This window comes from Triticum dicoccoides, chromosome 6B (assembly GCF_002162155.2).
Source record: "Triticum dicoccoides isolate Atlit2015 ecotype Zavitan chromosome 6B, WEW_v2.0, whole genome shotgun sequence".
Classification (NCBI taxonomy): domain Eukaryota; kingdom Viridiplantae; phylum Streptophyta; class Magnoliopsida; order Poales; family Poaceae; genus Triticum; species Triticum dicoccoides.
In genome coordinates this window covers 626,032,689-626,041,289 of record NC_041391.1, presented here as the reverse complement: position 1 = coordinate 626,041,289, position 8,601 = coordinate 626,032,689, and positions in this window count along the sequence as shown.

Genomic DNA, 8,601 nt, shown 5'->3' with positions numbered 1-8,601 from the left:
GATTCAGTAAACAATGTGACTGTTAGGGTTTTTGGTGGGACTGATATGCAACTCGGTGGGACCGATATGGTTAGGGTTAGGGCATAACGTAATCTCGGTGAGACCGATTACACAAACTTGGTGAGACCGATTTTGGTAATTAGCTAACCAGAGAGTTGGTCAGGCAAACCCGGTGGGACTGATTACTCAAACTCGGTGAGACCGATTTTGGTAATAAGCTAACCAGAGAGTTTGCATTGTAATCTCGGTAGTACTGGTTGCTCAAACTCGGTGAGACTGATTTTGGTAATGGACATACACAGAGAGATTACAATCTCATCTCGGTGAGACCGAGATCCCTATCGGTGAGACCGATTTTCCTAGGGTTTGTGGCAGTAGCTATGACATCTAAACTCGGTGGCGCCGGATAGAAAGAATCGGTGGGGCCGAGTTAGACTTTTGGTTTAGTACATATGTGGAAGTGGGAAAGTAGTTGAGGGTTTTGGAGCATATCACTAAGCACTGTGGAGCAAGAGACTCATTAGGCAACACCTCATCCCTTCTTGATAGTATTGGCTTTTCCTATAGACTCAATGTGATCTCGGATCAGTAAAACATAAAATGCAGAGTCTTGATCTTGAAGCTTGAGCCAGTCCTTTGTCCTTAGCATCTTGTGTTGGGGAACATTGCAGAAAATAAAAAAATTCGTACGGTTTCACCAAGATCAATCTATGAGTTCATCTAGCAACGAGAGAGAGCAGTCCATCTACATACCCTTGCAGATCGAGCGGAAGCGTTCAAGAGAACGAGGTTGAGGGAGTTGTACTCATCGTGATCCAAATCACCGGAGACCCTAGCGCCGAACGGACGACACCTCTGCGTTCAACACACATACGGTCAGCGTGACGTCTCCTCCTTCTTGATCCAGCAAGGGGGAAGGAGAGGTTGATGAAGATCCAGTAGCACGACGGCGTGGTGGTGGATGCAGCAGGGATCCCGGCACGGCTTCGCCAAGCGTCTGCGGGAGGGAGAGGTGTAGCAAGGGGGAAGGGAGGCGCCAAGTGCAAGGGTGCGGCTGCCCTCCCTTCCCCCCTCTATAAATAGGGTCCCCAGGGGGGTGCCGGCCCTAGGAGATGGGATCTCATAGGGGGGGCGGCGGCCAAGGGGTGCCTTGCCCCCCAAGGCAAGTGGAGGCGCCCCCTCCCATAGGGTTCCCAACCCTAGGCGCAGGGGGGCCCAAGGGGGGCGCACCAGCCCACCAGGGGATGGTTCCCCTCCCACTTCAGCCCATGCGGCCCTCCGGGATGGGTGGCCCCACCCGGTGGACCCCCGGGACCCTTCCGGTGGTCCCGGTACAATACCGGTGACCCCCGAAACTTTCCCGATGGCCGAAATTTGACTTCCCATATATAATTCTTTACCTCTGAACCATTCCGGAACTCCTCGTGACGTCCGGGATCTCGGGTAGGGGGTCCCGAACTGTGCGTCTAGGCGGATGGTAATAGGAGACAAGGGACACGATGTTTTACCCAGGTTCGGGCCCTCTTGATGGAGGTAAAACCCTACGTCCTGCTTGATTAATATTGATGATGTGTGTTACAAGAGTAGATCTACCACGAGATCAAGGAGGCTAAACCCTAGAAGCTAGCCTATGGTATGATTGTTGTTCGTCCTACGGACTAAAGCCACCCGGTTTATATAGACACCGGAGGAGGCTAGGGTTACACAGAGTCGGTTACAATGGTAGGAGATCTACATATCCGTATCGCCAAACTTGCCTTCCACACCAAGGAAAGTCCCATCCGAACACGGGACGAAGTCTTCAATCTTGTATCTTCATAGTCTTGGAGTCCAGCCGATGATGATAGTTCGGCTATCCGGACACCCCCTAGTGCCGGACTCCCTCAGTAGCCCCCGAACCAGGCTTCAATGACGACGAGTCCGGCGCTTATGTTGTCTTCGGCGTTTGCAAGTCGGGTTCTCCTTCATGTTTCATGTGTTTGCCGGATAGTGTCCGGTTGCTTCATAAATGTTGCGCTCCTTGGCTTCTACGTCCAATAATGGCCTTCTTCCATGTGTCATACGAATGCGAAAAGCCAGGGTATTCTTACGTTTTACCCCCTAGCTGCGCGAATAAGCTGCCTATAAGAGAGGCGAGGATCGATGAACCTTGTAGGCTTTAGATCGCCGAACTATGCAGCGGGCCTCATTTTGGTCTTCGGGAAGTTCCAGCTTGATTAAGTATGCTAGGAATGGTTCCGTCCACGGGGCAATTACTGCCAGTATTTCGTGGGCTGAATCTGTTATTTCATTGGCTGAGCCACCGATTGTGTCAGAATGTTCTGTGTTAGGCGATGCAGTTGGTTCCGGATTGTTATTTCCGGACTCCTCTTCCCATAATACGGATGGCTTAAAAAGCCGCTCTAGGAAGATGTTTGGAGGGACGGCGTTGCGTTTTGCGCCGATGCGTGCCAACACGTCTGCTGCCTGGTTATTATCCCGGGCTACATGGTGGAATTCGAGTCCTTCGAACCGGGCTGACATTTTTAGGACGGCGTTACGGTAGGCTGCCATTTTCGGATCCTTGGCGTCAAAGTCTCCATTTACTTGGGATATTGCGAGGTTTGAATCCCCGCGCACCTCTAGGCGTTGAATACCAATGGAGATTGCCATCCAGAGGCCATGTAGAAGGGCCTCGTATTCGGCTGCATTGTTGGAGTCCGTGTACATTATTTGAAGCACGTATTGGACTGTGTCTCCGGTTGGGGACGTCAAGACGACGCCAGCCCCCAAGCCAGCCAACATTTTGGAGCCGTCGAAATGCATGATCCAATTGGAGTATGCGCCGTACTCTTTAGGGAGTTCGGCTTCGGTCCATTCGGCGATGAAGTCAGCCAAAACTTGCGATTTTATAGCTCGCCGTGGTTTGTAGGTTATGTCAAATGGTAAGAGCTCAATGGCCTATTTTGCAATCCTGCCCGTCGCGTCGCGATTGTTTATAATATCGTTGAGAGGTACTTCGGAGGCCACCGTTATGGAACACCCTTGAAAGTAGTGTCGCAGCTTCCGGGATGCCATGAACACCGCATACACTATCTTTTGATAATGTGGGTAACGGGACTTGCATGGAGTTAAGACAGTGGATATGTAGAACACTAGTTTTTGAAGAAGGAATTTGTGCCCTTCTGTTTCTCGTTCGACGACGAGTGCGGCGCTGACAACTTGATGTGTTGCCGCGATGTATAATAACATAGGTTCGCCTAGGTTGGGCACGGCCAGGACCGGATTTGTTCCCAATACGGTCTTAATTTCTTCGAGTCCGGCCGCGGCAACATCCGTCCATTCGAATAGTTCGGTGCGCCGGAGGAGGCGATAGAGGGGTAGTGCCTTTTCTCCCAAACGGGAGATGAAGCGGCTTAGAGCCGCCACACATCCAGTTAGTTTTTGTATTTGCTTGAGGTCTTTTGGGATATCCAATTGTGACAGAGCTCGGATCTTGGATGGGTTTGCTTCAATTCCTCTACCGGATACAATGAAGCCCAAGAGCTTTCCGGCTGGTACGCCGAAAACACATTTTTCCGGGTTGAGCTTAATGTCATATGCTCGGAGGTTGTCGAATGTCACCCTCAAGTCGTCTACTAGAGTTTCGACGTGTTTGGTCTTGACGACCACATCGTTTACGTATGCCTCTACCGTCTTGCCTATCTAGGTAGCCAGACATGTCTGAATCATGCGCTGATATGTTGCGCCGACGTTTTTGAGTCCGAAGGGCATTGTGTTGAAGCAGAATGGTCCGTATGGAGTAATGAATGCCGTTGTGGCCTAGTCTTTTTTCGCCATCTTGACTTGATGGTATCCGGAGTATGCGTCGAGGAAGCACAATGAATCGTGCCCTGCGGTAGCATCAATGATTTGGTCGATGTGAGGGAGAGGGAAAGGGTCCTTTGGACAGGCCTTGTTAAGGTCTTTGAAATCGATACAAAGGCGCCAGGATTTGTCCTTTTTGGGTACCATTACCAGGTTGGCTAGCCAGTCTGGATGTTGTATATCTCTAATGAATCCGGCTTCTAAGAGCTTGGCTAGCTCCTCTCCCATTGCCTGTCTTTTGGGCTCGGAAAATCGCCGAAGAGCCTGTTTGACTGGCTTGAATCCTTTTAGGATGTTTAGGCTGTGCTCTGCCAGCCTGTGTGGGATTCCTGGCATGTCTGAAGGGTGCCAGGCAAAAATGTCCTAATTTTCCCGAAGGAATTCTCGTAGTGCGGCTTCTACATCAGGATTTAATTGTGCCCCAATGGAGGCCGTCTTTGTGGGGTCCGTTGGATGGACCTGGAATTTGACTATTTCGTCTGCTGGTTTAAAAGAGGTGGACTTAGACCTCTTATCGAGTATCACATCGTCCCTATCCACCATGGAGCGCAACGCAGTGAGTTCTTCTGTCGCTAGGGCTTCGGATAATGCCTCTAGGGCCAGTGCGGCTGTCTTATTTTCAGCGCGGAGTGCTATATCTGGATCACTGACGAGAGTGATTATTCCATTGGGCCCGGGCATTTTGAGCTTCATGTACCCGTAATGGGGTATAGCTTGGAAGATTGTGAATGCCTCTCGCCCTAACAAGGCGTGATATCCACTGCCGAATGGGGCCACTTGGAACATGACCTCTTCGGACCTGTAGTTGTCCAGCGAGCCGAACACTACATCTAGTGTGATTTGTCCTGTGCAGCGTACTTCTCGACTAGGGATTATTCCCCTGAAGGTTGTGCTGCTTCGCTCAATGCGACTCCAGTCAATTTCCATTTTTTGAAGGGTTTCCTCGTAGATCAGGTTTAATACGCTGCCACCATCCATGAGTACCTTGGTAAGATGAAAGCCGTCCACTATCGGACTGAGGACCAATGCGGCTGGTGCTCGAGCTGTTCGGAATTTAGGTTCATCGCTGGCATTGAAGGTGATAGCCATGTCGCTCCATGGATTTGTTGTTGCTACTTGATAGACCTCGGCGAGGCTGCGGATTGTTCGCTTCCGCATGTTATTTGATGCGAAAGTCTCGAAGACTGTTAATACCGTACTGGTACTATTGGGCTGGTTACCCGGGGCTAGAAAGCCTTCGCCACTTTTGGCCACCTGCCGTAGTATCCAACATGCTCGAAGGCTATGTGTTGGAGTGGCGCCCTCCGTACTGTGGATTTTGCAGGGTCCGTTGAGCCATCCCTCCAGTACGGTTCCGTGCCATTTAGGGGGGTTTTTCTTCTTGGTTTTTAATCCAGGTGCTTGAGTATGACGCACCCTTTTATTTTGGACTGCGGTTGTATTCAGGGCCGGATTGTCCCAAAACCTGGTTTCGGTTTTCCAGGCACTCTCCATCGCATAGTATTTTTGTACAATGGTCGCTAGGTCGGCGAAGCGTGTAACTTCGCGACGACTTATGGCGTTTATGATTCCCTTGTCCGTGCAATTGTTGCAGAAAATTGAAATCACGCTTTCTTCACGGCAGTCCTTTATCCTGTTCATAACCAGGAGGAATCTGGCCCAGTAATGATGTACTGTTTCATCGGGCTCTTGCCGTATTTGATATAGATCGCTTATGTTTGGGTGGGCGGATGGAATTAAGTTCGGAACCCCGCCCGATCTGAGGCTCAAAGGCCAAGAAGTTTCCGGATTTGGAAGCTTGGTTTGTTGGATGCTTTCCAACGAATCTGGTCCGATGCCTGACTTTAGGTTCAGTATTTGATTGATGTCCGTCCCTCCGCGGCAATCCGGCATGGAGGGATCGGGAATCCGGACATAGCTGGTTTTTAACATAGAAGAAGAGTCGTCGCATTGTTCCTCTACCACAACAACGTGGTGGGTAGCCTGGGGAGAGTTAATTTCTCTCAGATCGGTTTTAAGCCCAATCTGATTGTAGTCTATAGCGACTCCCAGGGCGGCGATGCGATCCAAGAGCTCGTTTACGGAGGAGAGCTCCATCGGATCTAGCTGCTCGGCAAATTCCGAGCTGACGTGAAGATCGCTTTTGATGACCTGAGAGGCCATCGTCGGAGCGGTGGCCGAACAGGCGGTCATAAGAAAACCACCTAGCCGGATAGTTTGGCCGGCGGCTAAAGCTCCCTTGACGACGATGCCTTCTTTAAAGACGGGAAAAGGCATCCTTCCTGATTACGACGGCACAGATGAACTCTCAATGAAAGAACCAAGGAAAGTCCCATCCGGACACGGGACGAAGTCTTCAATCTTGTATCTTCATAGTCTTGGAGTCCGGTTGATGATGATAGTTCGGCTATCCGGACACCCCCTAGTCCCGGACTCCCTCACCTAGCGTCACCGAACCTTAAGTGTGTAGTCCCTACGGGTTCGGGAGACACGTAGACATGACCAAGACGGCTCTCTAGTCAATAACCAACAGCGGGATCTGGATACCCATGTTGGCTCACACATGCTCCTCGATGATCTCATCAGATGAACCACGATGTCGAGGATTCAAGCAATCTCGTATATAATTCCCTTTGTCAATCGATATGTTACTTGCCCGAGATTCGATCGTCGGTATCCAAATACCTCGTTCAATCTCGTTACCAGCAAGTCACTTTACTCGTACCGTAATGCATGATCCCGTGACCAGACACTTGGTCACTTTGAGCTCATTATGATGATGCAATACTGAGTGGGCCCAGAGATACCTCTCTATCATACGGAGTGACAAATCCCAGTCTCGATCTGTGTCAACCCAACGGACACTTTCGAAGATACCCAGTTACGTTGTGACGTTTGGTACACCCAAAGCACTCCTACGGTATCCGGGAGTTACACAATCTCATGGTCTAAGGAAAAGATACTTGACATTGGAAAAGCTCTAGCAAACGAACTACACGATCTTCTGCTATGCTTAGGATTGGGTCTTGTCCATCACATCATTCTCCTAATGATGTGATCTCATTATCAATGACATCCAATGTCCATAGTCAGGAAACCGTGACTATCTGTTGATGAACGAGCTAGTCAACTAGAGGCTCACTAGGGACATATTGTGGTCTATGTATTCACACGTGTATTACGATTTCCGGATAATACTATTATAGCATGAATAAAAGACAATTATCATGAACAAGGAAATATAATAATAATCCTTTTATTATTGCCTCTAGGGCATATTTCCAACAGTCTCCCACTTGCACTAGAGTCAATAATCTAGTTACATTGTGATGAATCGAACACCCATAGAGTTCTGGTGTTGATCATGTTTTGCTCGTGGAAGAGGTTTAGTCAACGGATTTGCGACATTCAGATCCGTATGTACTTTGCAAATATCTATGTCTCCATCTTGAACATTTTCACGGATGGAGTTGAAATGATGCTTGATGTGCCTGGTCTTCTTGTGAAACCTGGGCTCCTTGGCAAGGGCAATAGCTCCAGTGTTGTCACAGAAGAGAGTGATTGGCCCCGATGCATTGGGTATGACTCCTAGGTCGGTGATGAACTCCTTCATGCATATTGCTTCATGCGCTGCCTCCGAGGCTGCCATGTACTCGGCTTCACATGTAGATCCCTCCACGACGCTCTGCTTGCAACTGCACCAGCTTACTGCTACACGATTCAACATATACATGTATCCGGTTTGTGACTTAGAGTCATCTAGATCTGTGTCAAAGCTAGCATCAACATAACCCTTTACGACGAGCTCTTCGTCACCTCCATAAACGAGAAACATGTCCTTTGTCCTTTTCAGGAACTTCAGGATATTCTTGACCGCTGTCCAGTGTTCCTTGCCGGGATTACTTTGGTACTTTCCTACCAAACTTACGGCAAGGTTTACATCAGGTCTGGTGCACAGCATGACATACATAATAGATCCTATGGCTGAGGCACAGGGGATGACACTCATCTCTTCTTAATCTTCTGCCGTGGTCGGGCATTGAGCCGAGCTCAATCTCACACCTTGCAATACAGGCAAGAACCCTTTCTTGGACTGATCCATATTGAACTTCTTCATTATCTTATCAAGGTATGTGCTTTGTGAAAGACCTATGAGGCGTCTTGATCTATCCCTATAGATCTTGATGCCTAATATGTAAGCAGCTTCTCCAAGGTCCTTCATTGAAAAACACTTATTCAAGTAGGCCTTAATGATGTACAAAAGTTCTATATCATTTCCCATCAAAAGTATGTCATCTACATATAATATGAGAAATGCTACAGAGATCCCACTCACTTTCTTGTAAACGCAGGCTTCTCCATAAGTCTGCATAAACCCAAACGCTTTGATCATCTCATCAAAGCGAATGTTCCAGCTCCGAGATGCTTGCACTAGCCCATAAATGGATCCCTGGAGCTTGCACACTTTGTTAGCATTCTTAGGATCGACAAAACCTTCCGGCTGCATCATATACAGTTGTTCCTTAAGATAGCCGTTAAGGAATGCCGTTTTGACGTCCATCTACCATATCTCACAATCATAGTATGCGGCAATTGCTAATATGATTCGGACAGACTTCAGCTTTGCTACGGGAGAGAATGTCTCATCGTAGTCAACCCCTTGAATTTGCCGATAACCCTTAGCGACAAGTCGAGCTTTATAGATGGTAACATTACCATCTGCGTTCATCTTCTTCTTAAAGATCCATTTGTTTT